The sequence below is a fragment of the Pinus tabuliformis genome, chromosome 7, assembly GCF_031772625.1.
Source record: "Pinus tabuliformis cultivar Carrire ecotype Pingquan chromosome 7, CPIR1, whole genome shotgun sequence".
Classification (NCBI taxonomy): Eukaryota; Viridiplantae; Streptophyta; class Pinopsida; order Pinales; family Pinaceae; genus Pinus; species Pinus tabuliformis.
The window spans coordinates 891,470,383-891,497,233 of NC_142293.1; positions in this window are offsets into that span (position 1 = coordinate 891,470,383).

Here is a 26,851-nt window from a genome sequence, read left to right on the forward strand (position 1 = left end):
TGAAACAACAAAAAATGATTCATCAGCTACGCAAAGAAAAGGAAAGGAGGCGGTTGGTCTGGAGAGCAGCAAATCAAAATCAGCAGAACAATCACAGCAACCAGCCACATCAAAAGAAAAGGAAAGAAAGGAGATCCCAGTCAAAGAGGTAGAAAAAACTCCCGCTTTCAGCCTAGAGAATGAGATTTCTAAGCTAAAGGTATCCATCCCTTTGACTGAAATAATGAAGAACAACAATTATAGAGGACAGGTTTCTAAAATGTTGAATTTGGACCCAATGTCCGATATGGTAAATGTAGAAGACGATCAACCCGAAATGATTTTTGGGCCAGCAACGAATGGTGAGTCTCCCGATAGCGATGTGCCACCCTTCTATATCAGTTTACGATTGCATGATTTTGTGTTACACAACGCCATGTTTGATTCCGGAGCTTCTCACAATCTCATGCCCAAGGCTATCATGGATAAGCTTGGTCTGGACATCACCCGGCAATATCATATTCTCTATTCATTCGATTCCAGCAGAGTAAGATGTATAGGACTCATCAAAGACTTGGTTGTGAGTTTGGATCAGCTTCCTATGAAAAATGTTCTGATGGATGTGGTAGTAGCAGATATTCCTCCAAGGTTTGGCATGCTTCTTTCCAGGTCTTGGGTAGTGAAATTGAAAGGGACACTACAGCTGGATTTCTCCTATGCAACAATCCTAGTGTTTGGACAAATGAGGAAGTTGTATCGGGAACAAAAGATGAAATATATGATCACAATCAAGGAGAAATCGATAAATCATCCTTTTAACTATGTACATACAGATTTAGAGTCTTTTGTTTTGTTTTCAAATAGTTTAAATGGGATAGATAGTCAGATAGTAGAAGCAGATGAAATTCTGAAAATAACAGAAAAATTTAGAGAGATCTTGAAGAAACAAGGACAAGAAAAGCAACAAAATATTGGGCAATCAGCTGAAAACGATGGACAGCAAGCAGACAAGGCACGGCAAACAGATTTTCAGCACTTGCAAGAAGACGAAGAAGGCTTGTGGACCATGGATTTTGATGGAGCAGTAAGGAATGATGGCGCTGGTATTGGTATTTGGGTACGCAGTCCTTTCTCCGCCCCAAACAAAGTGCCTAGCAGCGTGAGAGTTTGCTCTTACAAGCTGGCCTTTGAATGTTCAAATAATGAAGCTGAGTATGAAGCTCTCATTGTTGGCCTGCAGATTCTTAGAAAGCTGAATGCAAAGAGGATTTCGGTATATGGCGACTCCGAGTTGGTGATAAAATAGGTTAGAGGTGAGTATCAAGCAAAACATCCTAGGATGCGGGCCTATCGTAATGCAGTTTTGGACATCTTGAAGATATTTTCCGAATACACCTTGACATGTGTGCCACGAATACAAAATAGTATCGTTGATGCTCTTGCCAAGGCAGCGAGCAGCTTGAAGATCCCCATGAATTCCAGCAATAAATTTGAAATCCATGTCAAGCATCGTCCAACCATTCTAGACAATCAGCGACATTGGCAAGTGTTCCAAGATGATGAGAAGATTAAAGATTTTCTGCTCAACAAAGGCAAGTTCAAAGAAACCTCAATCGATGTGGAAAATGATGAGGATAAAGGGAATGGTACAGATGAAGTGCAGATCAATCAAATGGACGTATTACAGTTGAAGAATAACATCATTCCTAAAGGCTTGATACCTCTAGAAGAACTTTTTGATCAGGATGATGTAGCCCGCAAGCCAACATTGCAGCCGACTGAGAAGGGTGTAGAAGAGGTCAACATCGGTACAGCTACCAATCCAAAGTTGGTAAAATTGTCCAAATCATTACCGCCAAATATCAAGGACAAATATATCAGTTTGATGGCTTCATTTGCATATGTATTTGCTTGGGATCATTCTGATTTAAAGAACTATGATACAAATATCATTCAGCACACAATACCTATCAAGCCCAATCAAAAACCATTTAGACAAAAGCTGAGAAGGATAAATCCAAAGTTGCTGCCATCTATCGAAAAGGAGGTAAATAGGTTGTACGAGTCAGGTATCATTGTGCCTATCAGATTTTCAGATTGGATATCTAACTTAGTACCTGTACGCAAGAAGACCGGTGAGATCCACCTATGCATCAATTTCAGAAATCTAAATAAGATCTCATTGAAGGACAACTATCCACTGCCTAAGATGGACCATATACTTCAGCGAGTAGTGGGGGCATCTCGTATGTCCCTGCTTGATGGTTATTCTGGATATAACCAAATTTCCGTCCATGAAGATGATAGAGACAAGACAGAATTCACCACTCCATGGGGAACCTTTCACTATGCCAAAATGCCATTCGGTTTAAAGAATACAGGTGCCACATTTCAGCGGGCAATGGACTTGGCATTTTCGAATGAGAAGGATGTGTTTTTGGTGGTGTACTTGGATGACTTGACGGTGTTTTCAAAGTCTGATGAAGAACACATGCATCACCTAAAAATTGTCTTTCAAAAATGTAGGAAATATGGTCTATCGCCGAATCCTAAGAAGATCTTGTTCACCATGGAGGAAGGCAAATTACTTGGGCACATCATTTCAAAGGATGGCATTCATATAGACCCAGAGCGTGTGCAAGGAATTCAGCAAATCGATCTGCCCAGGAACAAAAAGGAAATACAATCATTCAATGGTAAGATGAATTTTCTGCGTCGCTTTGTGCCTAATCTTGCAGAACACTTGAGAGAAATGACCAACATGCTCAAGAAGGACAGCCAAGTGAAATGGACAGAGGAGGTTGTAAATTCTTTCAACTTGGTCAAATTGGCCCTTTCTTCGGCTCCAGTTCTAGTTAGCCCGGACTACACTCAAGATTTCATATTGTTTTCATTTGCTTCTGAGCACACTATGGCAGCGGTATTATTGCAGAAGAGGGATGACCATGAAAGACCCATTGCATTCTTCAGCAGAGCTATAAGGGATACAGCTTTGAAGTACAACATCATTGAGAAGCAAGCCCTGGCATTGGTGAAAGCTTTGAAGGATTTCCGGGTGTATATCCTACATTCTCACATTCTGGCCTATGTTCCTAATACTGTTGTAAAAGATTTTTTAGTGCAGACCTATCCGGAAGGAGAAGAGGCAAATGGATTGCAGCCTTGCTGGAATACGATGTGGAGATAAAGCCTGCAAAGTTGTTCAAAGGGCTGGGGTTGGCAAAGCTAATGGCTGAATCAAATTTGCATGCATTTTACATAAATCTGATCGCTGCTATGTCCAATGAGAATGAGGAAGGAACGTCAATTCAGGTATCTGAAATGTTTTCTTTGTCCCCATGGTATTTTGATATAATATATGTGCTGAAAAATCTATCACCACCGCCCGGCATGACTAGAAACAAATCAAGAACACTCAAATTGAAGGCTGCCAAGTTTTGTATCTTGAATTCCGCACTGTATTGGAAAGATCCCGGTGGCATTTTGTTAAATTGTCTGGTGGAAGAGGAGGCAAATAAAGTCGTGGAGGATTTCCACAGAGGAGAGTGTGGTGGACATCTTTTTTGGAAGTCAACAGCGAACAAAATTTTGAGAGCAGGGTACTACTGGCCTACTTTGTTTGTTGATGTGCATAAGATGGTCAAGCGCTGTCATAAGTGTCAAATTTTCGAAGGAAAACATAAATTACAACCTTTACCACTTAAGCCCATTGAAGTGAGCGCTCCATTCCAGCAGTGGGGGTTGGATTTCATTGGGGAAATTCATCCCACCTCTTTCGGACAGCATAGGTGGATCCTTACAGCAACGGATTATTTCACAAAATGGATTGAGGTAGCTCCTATCAGAGAAGCGATAGACACGGTAATCATTTCATTTCTCGAAAATAACATCTTGTCTCGCTTTGGTTGTCCAAAAAAATTAATCACTGATAATGCAGCAGCTTTCAAATCAAAAAGGATGGTAGAATTTTGTCATAAATATCACATAATTTTGGGTCATTCAACTGCCTATCATCCTCAAGGCAATGGATTGGCGGAATCTTCGAATAAATCTTTGGTCAACATCATCAAGAAGCTGCTGGAAGCCTCTGTGAGGTGATGTAGTAACCTTGTGTTCTGTATGGCGGTGCCCTTACATTATATATGAGCATGTGGTTTCACAAGCAAGTCACTTTTCGATCAAATCCTTCATTTGGCCCAGCTCCCTAAATAAGAAGAGCTCGAACAAGAGGTTGGTCCATGCGCTTTGGGTAGATCGGATCAGTCAGAAAAGGTCTATTGGTATGTCACCGTTTGAGCTGGTTTATGGAGTGGACACGGTTTCCCACTTCTCTTGCTGCCCCGGTGGTCAAACTTCTTCAGGAGGCTGGCAGTGAGGAGGATCCCATGCAGAGAAGGCTGAATCAAATGATCCACTTGCAGTAAACAAGAGAAGAAGTTTTCAAAAACACATCCAAGTTGCAGGAAAAGATAAAGAAAATCTATGATAGAAAATCAAAAGCGGATAAATTTCAGTTGGATGATGTGGTGCTGAAGTGGGATGCAAGGAATGAAGAGAAAGGCAAGCACGGAAAGTTTGAAAATCTATGGAAATGTCCTTTCAAGATCGTAGCATATAGGGGTCAGAATGCCTTTCTTCTTAAGGAAATGGACGGGGAAGACTGTCCTGGAGGTCCGATCAATGGTCAGCTGCTCAAGCGGTATCACTGTTGATCTATTAATGCTGCTTCCACTGTCATTGTAAATACTATTTTTATTTTAGTTTGGTTTCAATTTGTAAAGTCAGTTTTTGAGTTATTTCAAGGTCAAGTTTGAGTCAATTTCTTGGTTATTCCGGTTGTATAAATAAGTCAGAGTCTTGTGCTATTTGTCAAAATGATGAATCCATAGCCCAATGGACAAAAGGCATTGTCTAGCTCCTCTAGAGATCTGTTGTTCTTGGCACCTCCAAGGAGCTACCATCCCCCATTGGAGCCAATGTTAGAGTCGGTCTGGTTAGCCCTCCGTCAGAGATCAAAACTCTTTGTGCATTTCAATTTTAGGTGTCCCACTCCATTCACTCAGCTGCATTTCGCTAGGGACATGCCATGATCTAAGGGAGAAAGTCATGTTAGTCATTTTCCCTCATGTCTGGCCCCTGCTGGTTCAGGGCTTGGTCCATAATCACTGAAATTCATGATAGTCAAGGTCTAGTCATATTACAGGACAAAGTCATCTTTTATATTTGGGTTTAGGAAATCATCAATGTGGTCTTTGAAAAACATGTCTAGAACAAGCCATGCAGGCCAGAGGGAGACCTTATGGTTCCGAAAGCTTCATCATCACCTGAAGAGACATTGACTCTTCTTCAAAACTCTATTTTTAAGAAAAGTCAAACAAGGTCAACTATGACAAAATTTTCCAAAAAAATCGCCAGTTGACTTTTTCAGATGCAGTCATGGTTTCCATGGCCAAATGCCTAGTCACGCAGTCCCCACAAAGAAATGCCGAAAATTTCATTATTTGAGCCAAAATTTCAAAGAAAAAATGAAAATCAAGGTGTTTTAAAGTCAATGAAAAAAGTGCAAAACACAAACATTAGAAAGTGGGTTTTCAAAGAAGAAAAAATCAAACCCATCTCTCCCAAGCCTATATATACTTGTTGTGGCCCAAAGCAAAGCCATTTGTGCTCTTGCAAGCTTGGGAGAGACATTTCTAAGGTAAGAGAGCGAGGTTTGAGGAATTCGAGTGAGTGAGAGCCGGTTTCAAGGAGCGCAGCGCACACAGAGGGCGCGGTGCACTGACAACCAGCCCGCAGTGGAAAGTTTGCAAGGGCGCGATGCACACCCAACACGCGGCGCACTGGGCTTGGCGCGCGACACACACAACCAGGGGCATAAAAATAGTGCAAATCATTCCAAATCTCGATGAAGGCTAGCAAATCAAGAGGTAGGCCCTGTTGACACCTCTCCTCTCTCAAATTTGTCAATAATTTTGTGTGCATAAGATATTTAAATGGTACCCCAAAAGCGCAAGATCTACCATGAAAAAATCATCAAGAAAGATGATAAATGGGGTTGCAAAAATGTGATGATAAGCACTAAGGTTCTGCTCCCCTCCCCTTGTCCCCTCACTCCTCATCGTTCCCGCCTCCATTCCATCATGTTTCCTAAAGAAACCACCCTAAAACCACCCTAAACCCCTCTCCCCTGTTTTTCAAGCAAGTCTGGGCGACTTTTACAGTGCGCGGCGCACACACGAGGTGGCGCACTCATGGCATGCGGCGCACTGGGAGCCCGGCCACAGTGCAAAATCGCCACTGGCGCGGTGCATGCCCGGCGCGTTGCGCACTGGGCAGAGCGCGCGGCGCATAGACTTATAAGCCCAAAAATTTACTAAATTTCCCAAATTTTTTGTGAATAACCCTCAAGGTTGGAGAGGTAGCCCAACTACCTTCACCATTGGCATTTAAACTTGAAGAGGAATGTGATTTCAATGACCATGAATCAAATGTAAAAAAAAATTAAAAAGTAAAACAAAGATGACACAAAGAAGGTCAAGAAGCTAGGGTTTTGCTACAATGACATTATTGCTAAAGTATGCTCCTACCCTACCCCTATCAGCTAATTCCCCTGTAGCATTTTCCCCTAATAATCACCCTAGCTCCACTGTAATCATATCCATTCGTTCCCTTTATTCCTATGGCTCAAAATACCCAAACCCTACCCCATCAAACACCATACCCAAAACGCTCCCAAATCCCTAATAAACTTCTCCTTTTAAACCCCTATTCCCCTTTTCATCATTCCCCTCCTAACACTCCCTATTTTATTGTCTCCTTGGTGACATATTTTCAGACCATCTATCAGTTTCATTGGACTCAAAGGGCAGCATAAAACTCAGGGTATAAACAGCAGTAATGGCATCAGAAAAATCATCAAATTATGAGGGGGAGACCCACAATGACACATCTTCAGGAGAGAGGGCCCATAGGAGACGTCACGGGAGTGGCAGACATCTTAGAGACGAGCCAGACACCCTCACTGAGCTGCAGGCATGCCCACTTGCTATGTCTTGTTTCCAGCACTTTGCATGTTATGAATTTTGTCAAAGGGTGGCAAATGTCAGAGTCCATCATGAGTTGGCCCGCCTTTTTGCACTTCATCTACAGGGAGGTCAATCTGTCCTGGCTGGGGTCACTTTCACATTGACACCGGAAACCATATCAGTGGCAACAGGAATACCAAACATTGGGGAATAGTGGCATAAGAAAAAGAAGGTGGAGAGGCATCATTATGAGCCTTACATCAAGAACAGCTGCTTGAGCCAGCTCACCAGAGTTTTTCCATTCAGATTTTTGAGATATGAGTATGCCCCACTCATGAGATTGATCGTGAAGTATTTTAGTTGCAAGGGGAGGTTTTCATGCCTTTATGCATATCACATCAGGTTGCTCATGCACTTCACCCGGGTGCGGATGATGAGCCTCCCATTTTTCATTTGCAACAACATTGAGAAGATGAAAAACTTCATGCAGCGCAAGACCCCTCGACAGCAGCTAAACAGTGTCTATCATTTTGCTCTCATCCGGATTTTGGTGGACCATCAGTTGGGATTGCAGGGTATTGCTTGGGAGGACTTCATCTCCCATGATTTCTTCAGCGCTCCACCGGTGGTATCAGAGGCAGAGCATGAGGTGGGGGGTCCTTCACATCATTTTGAGCACCATGAGATTGCCACCATGCCAGTATACGTCACATACCATAAGGGCAGTAGACCGTTGTTTGCAGCACAAAGCAAGTGTTATCTCCACCTGGGGTGGAAGGGGCCTCGCTTCCGACATCAGCACCACAGGAGCAGGGTAAGGGCAAGGAGCCAGTGCAGGAGGAAGGGCCATCAGGTGAGCAAGAGACCGAGTTTGTTCTCCTCCAGGATGATGAGACAGATGCAAAACCTACAAATGTTGAGCTGGGAGAGATCATTCAACAGCAGCAATTAGTGATTGAGAACCTGTCCCTGGACTTGGAGAGGGAAAAGTGGAACGTGCAGTATCTGGAGCAGAGGAACAAGCAACTTGAGGATCGGCTAGCTGAGATAGATTTGCAAATGATCAAGGAAAACCGGCGACACATCTTGGCAGCACAAGGCAAACCTATGGAGCAAAGAGACGAGGACCAGGAGTATGTGTTAGAAAAAGTGAACGTTCACTTGGAGCAGTGGTTGTATAAAGCTAACAGGGAGAAATATATGCTGAGGTGCATGACTCACCATACCAGACCCGAAACATGAGCTCTAAAGCAAGAATCAGGAGCCTAAAGGCAAAATTGAGCAAAGCGACAAAAGAGGCAAAGGAGGCAAAGGAGGCAAAGGAGCAAGATCAACTTTGAATCTTGGCTGAGGCTTCCTTGGCATAGCACAGCACTTCATAGGGAACCCCCAGCCTAAATTTCAAAAAATTTGGGCAAATTTTGGTCACAGGCAAATTTTTTGGACAAAAAACAGGAAATTCCTCCCTGTGGCGCTAAAATTCTAGGGCTCTAATCGAGGAACAGCTTGCATATTTTGATTCAGCATCGAAAATTACGACTACTGGTGTTCGGGCAAGAAATTTTGACAAGATCTGGGTCTCCTAAAGGTCAAAAAACACAAAAAAAGGCCTCTCTACTACTTTTTTGACACACAGGAAGCAGTCTTGGGAGAATGAAGATTTGGGGGGGGAAATGAGTACCAAATTGGGAAATTCCAGTGGGGTTAGAAATTAGATAGGACATGCTTTCCAACAAGCCCACTTGGGCACATTTTGGACACCTGCAAGTGCCCCAAAACAGGCTCCAAAGTTGTGCGAAGCACAGAGAATTTGGCACAGCACACAGAGGAAAAAACTGCCAATTTGCTCCCGTTTCGCGAAATTTCGGGTCGCGACTTCTCCAAGTGGGTCCGGTCATCTACACTTCGGTTTTTTGGCACCAAAGGCAACATTTAGAGAGTTTTCTCTCCAAATGGGCATCTATCCAAGTGGCAAAGGAATGCAAAGGGTCACCCCAGCCAAATGTCATGCTTGAGAGCGTTGCACCTGTAGCTGATGGTTGGCTCTCCATCTCCTTTTCGTAATGATTTGAGTAACTTCCCAACCCCTGGGCATTCTATCTCTTCCTCACACATTCTATATATTGTATGCAATTTATTTTCAAAGGGTTGGCTGGCTTGTAACTTCTGGGAGACTGTGGGAAAGAAACTCTATTTCTACACTGTGTATTTTTTACAGGGAATTAATAAAAGGCAGCGGCTCTGTTTCATGAGATTCTTGTGGTTGTGAGTGTAGCAAATGTGTTCTTATGTTCCATATGTATCTTGTTATGTTTCATAATTCAATTCACATTTCATTTCAGTGAAATTTTCTAAGTGAGATTAGGTAGAATTCAATTTATATTGCTCTGCCTGTGGGAAAATTTCATGTGTAGTGTTATTCTTCCATTGAAAAGGATTCATGCGACGATGCCCTTTCCACTTTCTTCAGCAATCTTTCCATTCCGCGTTAACTTAAACCGAAATTGTTGCTCTTTCCACCTACCTTGCCTCACGGAATAATCTGTGCCTTCATATTCAATTCTCTGTTCTTTGCTGAGCGCCAGTCCCATATACATCCCAGAAGCTCGGTCATTTATAAAATTGTTTTCAAAATCCCTTTTCACTTACTAGCCTAAGGTAAATATTGCATTGTAAGTCATCTCAGACCATTTTTCTTATCCATTCGCTGAGCGTGACTCGGAGAGAGCCCTCTCCTGCTCTGGTAGGGCTAGCTACCAGACTGAGCGTGATTTGTGGTTACCCTAATTTTTGCCTTCCTTCAGCCTAAGGTAGATTTAGGTGCTAACACCCTAGAAATCAACCTTTAACATTTACCTACTCAAGATTTATAGATTTTTATGGAAGAAAGACAAAACTTCACCCACTAGGAGAATTCATCATTTTTCCATACAATTAGTATCATATGCGATCTCCAACTAAATAGCTTTGCAAAAATGATTTTCAATAATTAAGTCACAATAGCATTAACCTAGTTGAAACAATTCCATACATTAGACATTATTTCAAGAAAATATTCAACAAGAATCACTTACAAGATGACAATATGATATATTCATCCAAAAATCATGAGATGGCTCCAAAGAGGATCGGAAATTCCAGCTCCAAATGTCAAAATGCATCAAATAATCTCCAATAGCTTCCAAAGAAAAAGTGTGAGTTCCTTTATAGGAAAATAATCCAGGTGATGATGATGATCTCTCACAAATGAGAGCTAGTTCTATTTCTATGAAGCTTACTAAGTAGTGTAATTAACCCCCAAAACATTAAAATAATGGGCAAGAAACAAGCCTTAGTCACAAGCCGACCAAGTAGCTTTCACAAATTATAAATTATCCATCCAAATAATAGCAGAATTGATGACACCATATTGATGTAGGGTTTTTGGAGGGCTGAGTGGAGTTATAATTGTTCCAAAATTTGAAAAAGGGCTCTATAGACCTTGAACAAGTTTATGGCCCCTTGGTCTCCATCCAAGTCATCATGTGGGGACCCAAATTGGGTTTGGGGCATAAGAACTGGTCTCATGGGTCTCCTGGTGATAGAAAATCTTGTACTCCTCCAATGATTGAGGGATCTAATGATGGTGCTTTCCCTCCCATGTCTCAAGGATAAGATAAACCTCCATTGGGCCTCGTATCAAGTGCCATAATATGGTAAACATGTCAGGCACACAGGTCCAAGTGCATCATCTCATGAATAATATGGGGCAATTTTCAAATTGTTGAAGGTGTTGAAGGTGCCCATGGCATGGAATGATGCTCTAACACATGATGGAGTCTCATGGCTCTCAACACATCCCTTAGGAGTTTCAATATGATCCTATGGTGGGCTTGGGCCCTAGTTAAGTTTCCCAACCCATGATGAAACCACCTTCCAATTACATATAAAATCTAATGCACTTCCTCACCGTCAGGTACAATAATGCATTAGTGCATCTAAGTGAATTGATCTTGTTAATCAAGGTCACATTGAGACTTCATAATGGGCTTCCTTTCCAAATTTGGGGCTTTAAGCTTGTAATAGTGTTACCTCCTTAGGTAGGAGTGGCTAATAAACAACCCTATTAGGTGTTCCCAACCCCTAAGGGGAAAGACAGGTCCAAAGTACATCCTTCAATTGATAGGGGTCATGTGAATAATGATGATATGGACGGGGACATGGGGGTCTCAAAGCCAAATTCCATGGGTTCAAGGATGGTAATGATGAGGGATGCCCAGATATTTGGGTGTATATATGTAGGAGGGAGAAATCGTTGATACATGAGTTACCTTGGACTTTGTTTTTCCAGCCTTCGTTATTTTCTTTTTGTCGTTTTATGATTTTTTCTTTGTATTACTGCTTGGGGCTCTATGAAATAAGAGCATGCTATGAGAGATATGCAACATTTATTACCCCCTTAAGATGGGGTAGTTCGTCACCCACTAGGGGTTAGTACATGTATGGGTTCCTTAATGTGTGGGTCACTCAAGGGCCCTAGGAACTAGAGTGATGGCTACATGCTATATTAAATTTTGAGGCCATCTTTTGAATTTTATGATATTCTTTTATTTTGTTTCTTACTTGTTGCCGTGATATGATTTTAAAATACTTTTAGCTGCATCAACCTTTAATGAAACAATTCAAGGCCCAACCCAGGCATGTGGACAAAGGGAGGGGGAGTACCAGTGCCTTTTGGACCCAGTGGTCATGTGGACACAAAGAGGGAAGATGATGAAATAGGGATTGTAATATGTAGAGGGGAGTGAAAAATGTGGAATGGGAAAATGAGATTATGAGACCAAAATCGAGGTTTCCCAAGTAGTGCCCTTCTTGAAGCCATTGGCCAATAGGGGAGATCCCATCAGGCTAGGATTTAGGATTAACCCCCCATTTAAGGTGAGGGAACAAAACTACAGTCAAAACCCTTCATTCTTCCAAGTCACCCAATAATCTACGCTTAATATGCCCAAGGAAAGACAAGCAGAAGCACTCAATTTCACAACAAAAAACATACCCTTAGGATTGGATTACCCACCTTCAAACATATGCACTCGAAAAATGGGTAAGGTGACATATGACTAGTTCAAGTAGAGGAGATCAAATGGAACAATACATCAGTGGCTAGCAAAGGCTTCCAATTGTTGGCTAAAGAGATGTTTAGAAGAAAAATTATCCTACGGGGTCACCGACTTTTGGTGGGTAACATTTGGCTCCTATTGGTACATGAGCTCTTTGTAGAGTGCATGATCAATGTACTCAAATAGGGAGGTCATGAGAATACCAGCAATCCTCTAGGGCTACAGACGTATATCGTGCACGTCACAAACAATGTTGGAAGCATGTGTCGTGGGCATATTTAATGCCCATGTTTTCATCAAATAATAAAAGCATATTTTTCCTAAGATGCATCTATTCTAGCATGAAAACATTATATGATGATCATATCAATGCAAAATCAACATGCAATGCATCCTACTCTAACATGCATGCTACACTATGCAAGTGCTAAGTATAGTCATATAGACCATGTAACCAACATATCATCAGATCAATATCATATTTCTTACCCCTATGATCAATCACTATATATACTTGAATGAAAATATGATAATTATGACACCCATATGCTAGGTCACAAGTGTGGGGGGTGGGAAAATAAGGTGACCATGAATCATGTAAAGGGACCACGGATAAATAATGGGAACATGAATCAGGGTCACACCATCGAGTCTTCCCCTTAATCAAGAATATGGATAAATCACTGATCAAAATCCATAACTTTTTCTCAAATTCTTCTCTATTCATGGAGTTCCCTTTGATATCCTCATGCTCCTACTGGGAGGGACAGGAGGAAAAAGAAGGCTGACAAGGGGAATTACACCAACTAGGTTTTCTATTGAAAAGGATCAATCAACGTGTGCTCATCATTTTTCATTCTAAAACCAAGGAATGCTCAAAAGTGATCAATGTTTCTTGATGACATGCAATACAAGGCGATTCAAAATCATTATTAGGTTCATCATCAGCATCATAAATGGGGTCTTTTTCAAAGCTGTAACAAATAATCTCCCATGTCCCTTCTACAACATGCAAGTAGTATTCAATGTAAATTATCATGGGAGCCATGGGATCAACTTTCTCTTCAAGGGGCTCAATAGGTGTATCATTGGGAATAATATCTTTCACATAAACATGTTGGCCTCAACCTCGCTTTTCACAAATTCCCCTTCTTCATCGATTCCATAGATAGGATCTTCGTCAAAATGATGGCCACTCATATTCCATTTCCATTAACGTGAACCCACAAATTTAAACCTTTGGGGAATCAATGGTTTCCACATTTTTAATATCTTCATGGATTACATCATCCAACACCAATTTCAATTCCAAAGAATCACCTTCATCAGGCTCCTTATCATGGACCAAGGGCTTCATGGATCTTTCCTCCTCTTTGTTATCATAGTTTATTCCCAAATCTACAATCCAAAATTATTCCACATATCCCTCATCTCCTTGACTACCTATAGAATCATGATGTTTTACATTTGTAACTTCCTTAGAATCATCCCACTTCTCCTTCAACTTATCTAGATTTAGCATTTCCTCGGGAATTGAGTAACATCAATGGTGGTTGTCTTGTGGATTGCAATGCCTTTCTTGGACAACATCTCTCAAGTTTCAACTACATGGTTCTATTAAATGAACTCTATGAGAAGGGTGTATGTAGGGTTCTCTCCATATTCTCATCGCATTTCATAGAGATTCCCTCCTTACAAACTACATAGATGAAACATGAAATTCTTTTCTGAACACTCCTCTATTAGCTACCTGCAATATTCCCTATATTCATCCACTATTCCTTGTAGCACTTGGAGGCTTTCACGATCTACAACCTCTTCTTCATCCTGGTCATAAACATTTTCTTACTCATAGTAATTCTTCTTTAGCATAGTCCTTAAGGTCTTCATCAAAGTTTCCATCCAAATGATCCAGAAAGGAAAAGCTCAATGTGCTCATCGTAGATCTCATTGGCATACTCATTGAGCTCTTCCTCTTGGAGGGCAATATCCAGGTTTTGACATGCATCCTCAATGTTTTGGAAACTTGTTCCTTGTTGCAAAAAGAAACATGAAACCAACATAGAGAAAGAGAAAATTTGTTTAAGCTCGTATGATTCAAGCTAATCAATATCCATATAAATAGATAGAACAAACAATTCCATCTTGTTAAGAAGTTGGTTATGTTGAGTCTTGAAGTATACCTTAGAACCTCACTATATGATTTTCCGCTAAAAGAGGTTCCCCATCAAATACTGGCATCTCCTTCAAGCATTATGATTTTGGGTATTGTGGGATCCATGGTATATCCAAGGTAGGAAAAGGCCTAATCAAAATGTTGTTGATATTTATATATCAATGTCATGGGATTCACTAGGGTGAATGAAAAATTGCCTTAAATAATGTTTGCTTCACCCTACAAGCATTGATCTTTGAAAATCAATGAAGAACAAGGGATTTTTTCTTTCGATGGAATCACCAAAAGAGGATCTATATTGTTGTTAAAGGAATCACCTCTTCAAATCTTGACCAAGGATGAAGACTTGCTTCCTCCTCGACAACAACGCAAAAAATTCTACCACACAATCTAGTAGGGCCCTAAGGAATGGAAAACTTAAGGGACCACTACTAGACTAAGTGACAATAATGGGACAATGACCCATTGTCAGCTCAGTCAGAGTCCCTTACTCTTTACAAAATTTCATCGATTGGAAGAGTCCTGGTAGGAAGGGAATCACTTAGGATGAATAGGTCAATGATTTAGGTATGTCATGATTCCAAAAATCCAATTAAAGGAGAGACACATCAATGGATCAATTCTTCAAAGAAGTTAAACGCTCTCTAAGAAATGCCTAGGAGGAGATCAAGGCTTAGTGTTTGAGATTTGAGATGATAACATGTATTATTAAGATCAAGGCTCCAAGTGATAGGGTAGGACTTCTCAAAGAAGCTATATGTGATGCTTGGATACTTCTAAGTGGCTCTTTGATTCCTTTAAGAGACCCAAGAAATAATTGCGCTAGACCTAGGGTTTTATGGATAATTGTGGGAAGAAATAATTCCAAGGTACTCACTATGTCAAGGAAAGGGAGGAGAAAGGGTTTCTTATGATTTATTCCAACAAGTACTATGCTCATACAACCCTCAAGAAAGTCCCCTAGTGTAGGAGAAACAAGCAAGGGTTTCCCTTCTAGGGCACAATAGTTTATGGATGAGGAACCGTGAAAAATCCACCAAAATTGCATATTTTTAAGGCAAACCCCTAACGAAGAGTCTTGTCCTCGTGGAATCACAAATTTCACTCTCTAAAGGAATTTTCTTAATGCCCTAGCCTAGCCATCTTAGAAAAAGGGGCCAAAATTTTGAGGAAGATTAAATATGGAGAAGAAAGGAGTTGATCACCAATTTTCTTGGACTACTGCCTAGTCCTTTGGGCTGTGGAATCCTAGATGATTTTAAATTGGCCAAAATCATCCTTAAGGAGGCTAAATATTGATACCCTAACAATCAAGCTTTAACATTTACCCACACAATATTTATGGAGTTTATGGAAGAAATACAAAACCCCACCCACTAGGAACATTCATCATTTTCCATACAATTAGTATCATATGTGATTGCCAACCAAATAGCTTTCCAAAAATTATTTTCAATAATTAAGACACAATAACATTAACATAGTTACAACAATTCCATATATTAAACCTTATTTCAAGAAAATATTCAACAAGAATCACTTACAAGATGACAAAATGATATATCCATCCATAAATCATGAGATAGCTCCAAATAAGATCAAAAATTTCAGCTCCAAATGTCAAAATGCATCAAAGAATCTCCAATAGCTTCCAAAGAAAAAGTGTGAGTTCTTTTACAAGAGAAGAATCCAAGTGATGATGATGATCTCTCACAAATGAGAGTGAGTTCTATTTATATGAACCTCACTAAGTCAAATTAGCCTAATTAGCCCCCAAAACATTAAAATAATGGGCAAGAAACAAGCCTTGGTCACAAGTCGACCAAGTAGCTTTCACAAATTATAAATTAGCCATCCAAATGCTAGTTGAATTGATGATGTCATGTTGATGTAGGGCAGTTGGAAGGTCACGTGGAGTTCTCTTTGTGTCAAAATGTGAGAGAGAGCTCTGTAAATCTTGAATAATGGGATGGTCCCTTAGTCTCCACGTAAGTCATAATGTGGGGCCCCAAATGGGTTTGGGGAACAAGAATTGCCCTCATGGGTCTCCTGATGATAGAAAATCTTATACTAAAACAGTGATTGAGGGATCCGATGATGGTGCTTTCCCTCTCATGTCTCAAGGGTGAGACAAACCTCTTATGGGCCTTGGATCAGTTGCCATAATATGGTAAGCCAGCCATGGCACACTAGTCCAAGTGCATCCTGTCACAAATAATATGGGGAAATGAGCAGACTGTTGAAGGTCTTGAAGGTTCCATGGCATGGAATGATGCTCTAACACATGATGGAGTCCCATGGCTCTCAACACATCCCATAGGAGTGTCAGTATGATCCTGAGGTGGGCTTGGGCCCTAGTTAAGTTGCCCAACCCATGATGAAACCACCTCACAATTACATATAAGATCCAATGTGCTTCCTCAACATCAGGTACAATAGTTCATTAGTGCATCTAAGTGAACTGAGCTTGTTAATCAAGGGCACATTGAGACTTCGTAATGGGTTTCCTTCCGAATTTGGGGCTTTAAGCTTGTAATAGTGTTACCTCCCTAGGTAGGAGTGGCTAATAAACAACCCCATTCGGTGTTCCCAACCTCTAGGGGGAAATACATATCCAAGGTACATCCTTCAATTAATAGGCGTCATGTGAATAACAATGAGATGGTGTTGTACTATGAAACAACCCCCCCATTTATATATAGCAATAGCTAAGGTTAGACATATAAATGGGGACCCTTTTTAAATTTTTGGTCTTAGAATAATAAAACCTAACTCTAAGAAATTGCCTTAAAAAAAAATTAAAACAACCCAAAGATAGGATCCCCATCACAAATCACATTTTTCCATGTGATGATCATGAAACACCTTTAAAAAATTGTGATGTGTGATCAAACCTCCCACTGCGATATCTCGATCAAACAACTTACAAACTCTCAATCGCATTTCATAGAAATCGCAAGTAATTAAGCCTTGCCACTATGAACTTCATTAATGATTTGCGAAATGCGATATTGTGATGATCGCAATCGCATTTCGCCTTATAAGAAGGAAACACTACATTACATCATTTTAAAGATTGCAATGTGTGAATAGAGCAGTAAGCATGTGAAATAATTGCGTTTTAATGTAATAATGAACAGTTTGGTAGGGTAATAAACAATTAGATCCTGAGGAGAGGTAATGATTTTCCAAGTTATGGGCAGTTAACATTGGATATCTCATCTAAACCTTTCCCACGATTCAAAGTCATTTCAGAAGATCTTTCAGTGTTAATTGCCTAATACCATCTGCGCTAATATATCTCGTCCATTTCAGGAAAGCTACAAAAGACATGTCATTGAGGAAGGTGATGTAGAAATAGAAAAAAAATAGAGCATTGCAGAGTCCGAGTTTACAGAAATGGCTCCTATATTCTCTGATACGATCTGTAGCGATGACGGGGGGGCAACAGCTTGGTAGGTCATATACAACAGGCTCGAAGATGAGCATCCCAAGGTTACTATCACAAAAGAGACAATTGATTCAATAAAACCTTCAGGACTTCAATTCAAGGATGTCGCCTGTTTTTTCCTTCATACGATAGGAGCGAGAGCTAAAATCCTGTCGTCCACTGATATGATTAGATGTGTGGTAGAAAACCTCACAATTGAAGATAGGAAATTCAGGAATTCGAGAATGGAACTCATGGGGTCATTCAGAGCGGAGGACCTAAATCAAATGTACCATATACCTAACCCTTAGGATATATATGATAAGACATACGTGGACAACTTCACAAAAAAGAACCAAGAACCCCTCAAGGTGATTCAGGGCTATAGAGTATTGGAGAACAAATTCAAATTCGAGAAATCGGGTATGTATGTTATAGCCTCTTTGGAAAACCCCTACAACTATGCAGCTGCTATGTTATGTAGACTATATGGGTTACCCAATAATGCTCATTTTTCCATAGAATGGATTCCTTTTATTGATGCATGTGTTAATTCCCACATTATGAATTGGGCCACCATCCTATTTGATAACCTAGCCACCATCATCACCAAATATCGATAGAAGAGATCCTCCTCTCCAGAGAACCTTCCTCCATTCTATTTTAGTGCCTAAATTATGGACGCCATCTGTTTTTGCACTAAATTCCAATCATGGATTGGAAATGGACCTTATAGGACCCCTATCCTATCCATCTCAGTCATAATCAAATGTGGGAATCCCATTATATACCCCATTTCTATAAAATATGTCATGTTGTTATTTGTCGCTGCATCAATTAATTTTCAATAGGAAAGCCCCCAGGTTTTCCCAAGAAGATGCTACAGACCTTCTAGCTGTCGACAAATATTTTTTTGAAGAATGGTTCACCTATATTAGGGTTTTTGGTAGCATATCAGACCCACATGTCCTCCCTTTGTATATTTCTGATAAATTTTTGGCAAGGGAAATCGCCCACCAGACCGCAGGAAAAGACCTGACCAAAGTTCTCAAAGAAAGCAAAAGGTTATTATGGACATATTTTCCTATCAAGTGCAGTTCTTTTTCTTTAGCAAATTTCAATCGTGCGATAAAGGAATCAATAAGCCTAGAAGGCCTCAGGCTTCATACTTTGCCAAAAAGGCAATTTGATCTAGACAAGATAGCATATAGAATCACTATTGCACTAAAGATCAAGCCATATAACCATGAGGCTAATGATTTTGAAGACCTGTTATAGTCGGCTGAATCCTTCGAACAATCGTTCGAATGGGAAAGGGAAAATCTGAGTCCTGAAGATTTTGAAAACTTTTAGGAGTTCAAAAATAGAAAGCTCAAAATAATCCCGATGCACTTATTGAAAATCGAGGACAAGCCTACACCCAGTGTAACTGTCAATATCGAAGGACCTAGTTCTCGCAAAGAATCTCAAGTGAATACTAAGAAAACACTAGATACAGGGAAGTCCCAAGACATCGATAACACAGCAGAATCCAGCAGGAAGTCAGCGAGAAATAGGTTATGAGCACCCCACATAAAGAGATTAGTTCAGAGATCAAAAGTGATAGTTTGGAACAGGAGTGGGATCAGTTTAATAAGAAACTGCAAGACACTCCCAACATGATAGATACCCATGAAACAATGGCGTGTCAAACTCCTATGCATAATCAAGAAAATATAGAGTCCAAGCCAATGGATGAGCAAGTGACAACGTCTCAGGAGACTGAGATTACTCTTGCTCTACCCACATCAGAGATTGTCTTGAAAGTGACTAAAATCCCTCCTCTAGATGTGTTCAACAGCCCGCTGCAAAAGGTTGTAGTAAGAAGACATAGGAAAACGAGAAGGGTAGAAACACTCGAGCTCCCACATGGAAATGAGCCAATCGACATAGTTTGGAGGGACATTCCTTCTAACCGAGCTAAGAAATTGACTAGATTGTCACAGTTTACGGGAGCATATGCAATGGCCACTATGGACAAAGCCACCGAAGTCTCTATTTTGTTGAGAGAAAAGTAGGAGAAGATTGCACATCTCGAACAGCAGCTCGAAACAGAGAGGGAAAGTGTGAGCAGGCAAGCTGCTGACCAGCTCAATGACAACAGAGCATGGAGGTACTGAAGATAAGCCATGAAGCTGATATATCGACCAAAAATATGCAACTCCAAGAATTACAGCAAGCCATGGAAAGATATAAGGATACTCCTACTGTCGAGGAGTTCATTAAAGAGGTGTTGAAACTGAATTCCCTCCTAGTGAAATAGCAAGAACAATTCTGCCAAAAGATGTCACACATCACTCCTTATCTGATCATTAGTGATCAGCTAACAGATAAAGCGATTGACTAGAGAACTGAGTTTACTAATCTAAATACCAAAATCTTAGAGTTCATTGAATGGCAAGAAACAAAAGATGGGAGGAAAGGCAATCTGCCTGAGATTGAGGAGACACATAAGGACATTCTTTTCACGGATTGGGACGCAAGGATCAAACAAGCTAAGCTAGCAGTGGCAAGAGCAGCTAGGGTTGCGAAGAACATAATGAAGGCAGTAAAGCACACTCTGTTTTCCACCAACCTGGTAAGAGAAGGAAATCCAAAAGAAATGCATGATTTAGGTGAATTGCATAAAAGCTAGTAGGAAAAAGCAGAAACTCAAAGGGAAGCAATCGCAAAATTGGCAAAGACCAATTGGGATTCGTATTGGAAATACCTCATCAAGCCACATAGCTAAATCATGACCCTTAACTGCTCACTTCATTCAACTAAGCAGATGTTGCCACCTCTCACTGATGCGATTTTCACAGGACAGGCCAGAACACATTTTGGGGCACCTCCTCAAGTCAAACCGATGGCTGACATATGCGATTTGAAGGACAAGCTGGCAGACAGCAAATCATCATCATAGCCTCTGCTCATCAAGCCATTGTTTATTTTTAGAGTTAGTTAACTAGTTAGGAGGAAGGTTGTTTGAAACCTCATCAATTTTTTGTATAATTTGTTTTTGCGCATTAGTTAGAATAGTATTTATACCCTTCTCATGCATTTAGAGAAGGGTCCAGAATTTTATCAAAAACATTTGCAAAGAATGCACTATTGTAAGTTTGTGAATGCTTTGGTTAAATTATGGAACATGATCGTTTCTTTTAAATATCAGACTAATTTCCTTTATTGATGCACTATTGTATACTTGGGAGATAATTTGATCTGAAGAAAGGAGTTGATCCATGTCATTAGTCAAATGAGCAGAACTTCACACATATGGTACTTTTATCTTGTATGATTGATTCTGTTTCTATTTAATTAGTGACAACACTTTATTTTCATGAATTGTGTATGGGATATATTCTTTTTGTTAAGCATTAATTGCACTATTGTATGATGCCTAGATGAAATTGTCTACTTTCATATATAAATCATCATATATGCGATATAGTTTATACAATTTCTTTGACTAACTATTTAGTCAAAGAAATTATCTTTATACGTTATCATCTCTATTTTATGCATGATTGATCTTTATTATCACATGTCAAGCAGATATCTTTGTAGATCGCATATCACACATAAATACCTGGGTTTATATTAGAATAAGTTAGTTAGAGATTTTCATAATAGAATAGGTCATTTAGATTATCATTATTCTATTGCAATCACTTGTGAACCACCCACTCTCATCTTAAAACCCACACTGGGAAACTGGTCCCATTACCCCCAGTCGGAGCTACCACTTTAAACGGAAAAGGAGTTGTCTTAAGGTCTGTACCGGGTGGTTATCCCCCATGTTGGGGCAGCAGAAATCTGAGGCCGTGACATTTTTGTTCTAAAAGGAGGGCCATCCGACTATGAATGGCATATAAACCTAAATATCAATCGAAAAGCATTCATAAGATTCAAAACCCCTCCACAACTTCTACACCTTCTAGATATCGTTCAAGATCTCCTGATCAAAAATCTGAAGTTGTAGAAACATATCCCTCGTCTCCTGAAGTAGTAAGACAATCATCTTCCCCAGATTACACTCCCAAGTCTCCCCAAGTCCATTCTTTGATACATAAATTGGAACAAATATCCATTTCTGCCGAGAAACCAGAGAGGCCCAAAGTTTCTGAAGAAAGTGTTACTTCCTTATTACAACAAACTGGTGTATTAACTAGATTGCAAAGTGAAAGACTTGGAGTAACCCCTTTTGAGTTCCCCATCCCTCCACGATGTAGGAAAGTTACCTCACCAAGGTCTGATTCGGATACCAGCGAGATCACATCACATTTTCATCCATTCACTTCTACTCAATCCACAAATTCTCAACCATCCACTTCTCCAATTAGTACTGCTACTAATAATACTAACCCAGTAGTAATTTCGTCACCATCTATACCTACTTCTGGACCGACCTTCCCATCTTCTCAGTCTCCAACTCAAGTTATGGCCAATCAACCCGCTCAACCTTGGACAAATCCTGGTGTTGTTCTGGTTGCAAATCCAAATGCGCTCCCAGCAAACCCAGAAAAATGGCTACCTAAGTAAAATCTTGACGATGGTCTTCCTGCTGAAGAACATCTAAACAACTTTATGTTAGCCATGAATCTTAATGGAGTTGCACATGAAGATGTTTTAATTAGACTGTTCCCGCATACCTTCTAAGGATTTGCTGGATCTTAGTATTTTTCCCTTCCAGCAGGTTCAATAAGAGACTAGGATACCTTTCAAGAAGTATTTCTTGAAAAATTTGGTGATGACAGGACCATATCATCCTTGATCAATGATATTTCTAACTTAAAATCTAATTCTGATGAAAGGATCAAAGACTTCAACTCCAGATTTAACAAGTTGCTAAATAAAATCCTAGCCACATCAAAACCTGCAGTAGATGTACAAAAAGATTGGTACATATCGTCTATTCCTTCTAATATTGCAATTTTTGTAGATAGAGCCAATAATGTGACCCTTGTAGAAAACATGAAAGAATCCTTGTCTGTAGAAAGAAGGATTATAGCTTTAGAAAAGAGATCACAAATAGATGAGAGGAAGTCAAAGAAAGTAACATTTAAGGATGATTCAAAAAAGAAAGCTTCAAAGGACCCTTTTGATCTTGAAGGCCTTCAGAAAGTGTTAAAAACCATGTCTAATGAAATGGTCGAAATCAAGAAACAGGTCACAGAATCCTCTGCCCCAAGAAAACTTTTCACTCGTTTAAAAGAAATCCTTCTTCTGCATCACAACCGCCAAATACTATTTCAAATGTTGAATCTGATCAAGAAGCAAAAGAAGACTCACCAGCCGAAGAGGAAGCCGAAATAGAAGAAGAAGTTGAATTAAATGGAATGTGGGATTTCATCCTCCCAAATGAAGAAGAAGCACAAGCTATGCCAGTAACCACAAGGAGTAAAAACTCTCCTGATATGTCTATAACAAATCAGAAACAAAAGACTGCTACCCTTGTAAAGGAGAAAATACTAAGCAAGAAGTCAAACTATCCAAACTTTCCCTATTCCACTAGATCCTCCAAATTCTTTCAAAACCTTTGTGATCTCAGATACAATTGAATATAACATAGTGGAAGATATGAAAAAGACTAGAGAAAACATTTCATTACATGAACTCACTAAACTCAAACAACAACAGAAAATTCTATTAAGAGTGTTAAAAGCAATTCCTGTATCTCGTTTACCATATGTTGTAGTTACTCAAGCTTCCTACGATAAGGGAAAACCTCCCTCATCTTCAAACAAAGTAGATCCTTCAGATTTAGTCCTAATTGCTGATAGATATATTTCTCATATTCCTCCATTTCTTCTTACTTATGAAATTTTCAACAGAAATGTTCATAATTGCCTTGTTGATTCAGGAGCCTCTTCAAATATTATGCCAAGAGCTTTGTGCACCAAATTGAATATTACATCTCAAAAATCCATAGTACACAGTTCAATTAGACTGGAAAAGAGTAGAGGTACTTGGAGAAATAGCATTAGTTTTAATTAGGCTTTCCTCTAATCCAAAAGTTTCGCAAATAATTGATATTCTAGTGGCTGATATCCCAGAATTCTATGGTTTGATTCTAAGTAGGGATTGGTCTAAAAAGTTGCATGGTTACTTTGCAACTGATTGGTCTCACATGTGGTTGCCACATAATGGTAAACCAAATCAAATTAGAGTAGACCGAGAAAAGTTCATGAAATACACAGTCACTGACCTCGAGGGAAGCAATGAACCTGTTGCCTTCACCAATAACATCATTGGAAATTACTCAACCGAGTCATTTTTGGGATCCTTTAATGCTCAGAGGTCTCCCTTCCTAGATAATACCGTAGTGTCTCAAATAGAAAAAATTTCACAAACAGATGCTTCCAAGTGTGTAAATGTAGTAGATAAAATTTCAAATAATTCTTTGTTCTAGACTCTCTATTTCGATGGTTCCAAATCTGAAGATGGCACAGGCACGAGATGCATTTTGATCAACCCAGAAGGAGATAAAACCATGTTAGCCTGCAGACTTGAATTTCAGTGCACTAATAATATCGTTGAATATGAAGCATTGATCCAAGGACTGTCTAAAGCCATTGGTCTTAATGTCAAATATTTGCAAGTCTATGGAGATTCTGAAATAATCGTTAAGCAGGTAAGAAATACAATTCATTGTGTCTCTGGGCACCTTAAACATTATCAATCGTTAGCCCAGAAACTTACTTCTCATTTCACTGCTTTTAACATTTCTTCGGTTCCTAGGTTGCAAAACACAAGTGCTGACTTATTTGCTAATGTGGCATCCAAGCTTATACCCTCAAAAGATTTCAGTCCAGATATATTTTCAATAGAGTTAATATCTAGGCCATCTATTCTCGATAATGTAACAAATTGGAGAACATTCAATAACGATGTGATATAGTTAATTTCCTTACATCAGAAGGGTCGTATGAGGAACAGATCATAGATGAACATGAGAATGATCTGAAAATTAAACACAATCAAGACCAAAACCCAATCCCAAATTCTGTAGTTCATATGGAAGATCTCTATGATCTAAAGGATAGGTTCAAGAAAGTTACCAACTCCAAAACTCAAAGTTTTACTTTGAGATTTGAAGTAGTAAACCTAGGGTCAACCGAAAAACCTCAAAATGTCAACCTAGGTCTTGTCCTATCATTCGAAGAAAGAATATCATTCATTAGGTTGTTGAAAACATACAAAGGTGTCTTTGCCTGGGATTACATAGATCTCAAGACCTATGATACCTCTGTGATTCAACATACCATACCTATGACTTCGAATGAAAAACTAGTTCAACAGAAGCTTTGGAAAATTCACCGAAACCTTGAGAGTCAAATCAAATCCAAATTGAACAAGCTTCTGAAAGCTAAAATAATCTTCCCTATTAGACACTCAAAGTGGGTATCAAATATGGTGCCTGTAAGGAAAAAGAACGGTGCTATTAGGATTTGTATTGATTTGAGAAAGAAGACATCCAAAAGGTATACTCCACCTAATTTCGATTCAAATTTTACTTTGTTTAGCACTAATGACTATCTTGGAATTTTTCAAGAGGTATTGAATTTAGAGGATGGACAACTCTGAAAAAAGGCCATAGTTGAAGAAATAGTAGTCTTGGATAAGAATGAGGTTTGGTATCTAGTGGAGTTGTTGGCTAGAAGAGGTCCCTTTGATAGAAAATGAGTGCTTAAGAAGAAGTTGAATGCATAAAGCAAAGTGGAGAAATATAAAGCTAGATTAGTAGCAAAAGGTTATTCCTAGGTAGAGGGGAATGACTTTGGTGAGTCTCCTACTGCCAAGTTAACTTCTATTGGATTTATTTTATCTAATATTTGTTTCTTTTGATTTTTAGGTAAAATAGATGGACATGAAGACAACAATTCTACATGGGAATTGAAAGAAGAAATTTATATGAAGCAACTAGAAGGATTTACATGAAGTGAAAGAAAGAGATAATATGTAGGTTTAAAAAGACCCTATATGGTTTAAATAAATCACAAAAGTGGTAATTCAATACTTATATATTGGGACTCAGCTTCACAAGGAGTAAAATGGATCATTGTGTGAATTTCAAATTAGTTGGTGATCATCTTATTTATTAGGTATTGTATGTAGATGATATGTTGTGAATGGGAAATTGCAAATAACTCATCCAAGTTGTGAAAACTCAATCGTCCTCTAAATTTGACATGAAGGATATTGGTGCTAAAAAATTAATTTTGGGCATGTAAATTAAAAGATATTGGGAAAATAGGAAACTATCGTTAAATAAGAGAAAGTATGTTGAGCCAAAATGGTATAGATTTAATATCTAGGAATGTAAAGTGGTAAAGGTCACTTTTCCTATAAATGTAAATATATCTACATATAAATGTCCCAAGACATAGAAAAAAGGAAGATGACATGCCCCATGTGTTGTATGCTAGTGTGGTTGGTAGTTTGATGTAGACAATTTTATGCACTAGATTGGACACTGCACATGTAGTGGGAGTATTGAGCATGTATATGTCAAGACCAAAGGAGCATTGAACAACAATAAATAATGTTTTTAGGTATTTGTGTGGAGCTAATAGTTATGGAATGTTATACCAAGGAAGACTAGGATTGGACATAGTTTCAGACATACATGGCTTTATTGATGCAAACTATGTTGGAGATTTCGATCAAAAAATATCTACAAGTGGTTATGTATATAATTGGCTAAGTAGAAGATAGTCTATAATGGAAATTTCAACTACAAAAGTTGCATACATGGCAACCACTCATGCAAGAAAGGAAGCAGTATGATTAAAGAAATTGTGTTCATGCATTGGGTTGTTACAACAAGTTGTAAGGATAAATTGTGATAGTGAGAGTGCAATATTCCTGGTGGAGAAGTTAGTTTATCATTTTAATACAAAACATATTAATGTTTAGTGACACTTTGTGAGAGATGTGATTGAAGACAAGAAGGTGCTACTTGTATAGGTTGACACTTTGAAGAATGTTTCAAATACATTAAAAGTATATGTGAGCACTAAGAATTTCTCTTGGTGTAGAGAAACAATGGGAATTATTGTGTTGGGTTAGTTGTCATGAACTCTTGTAACCCCATATATGCAAGAAAAGTAACAAGTGG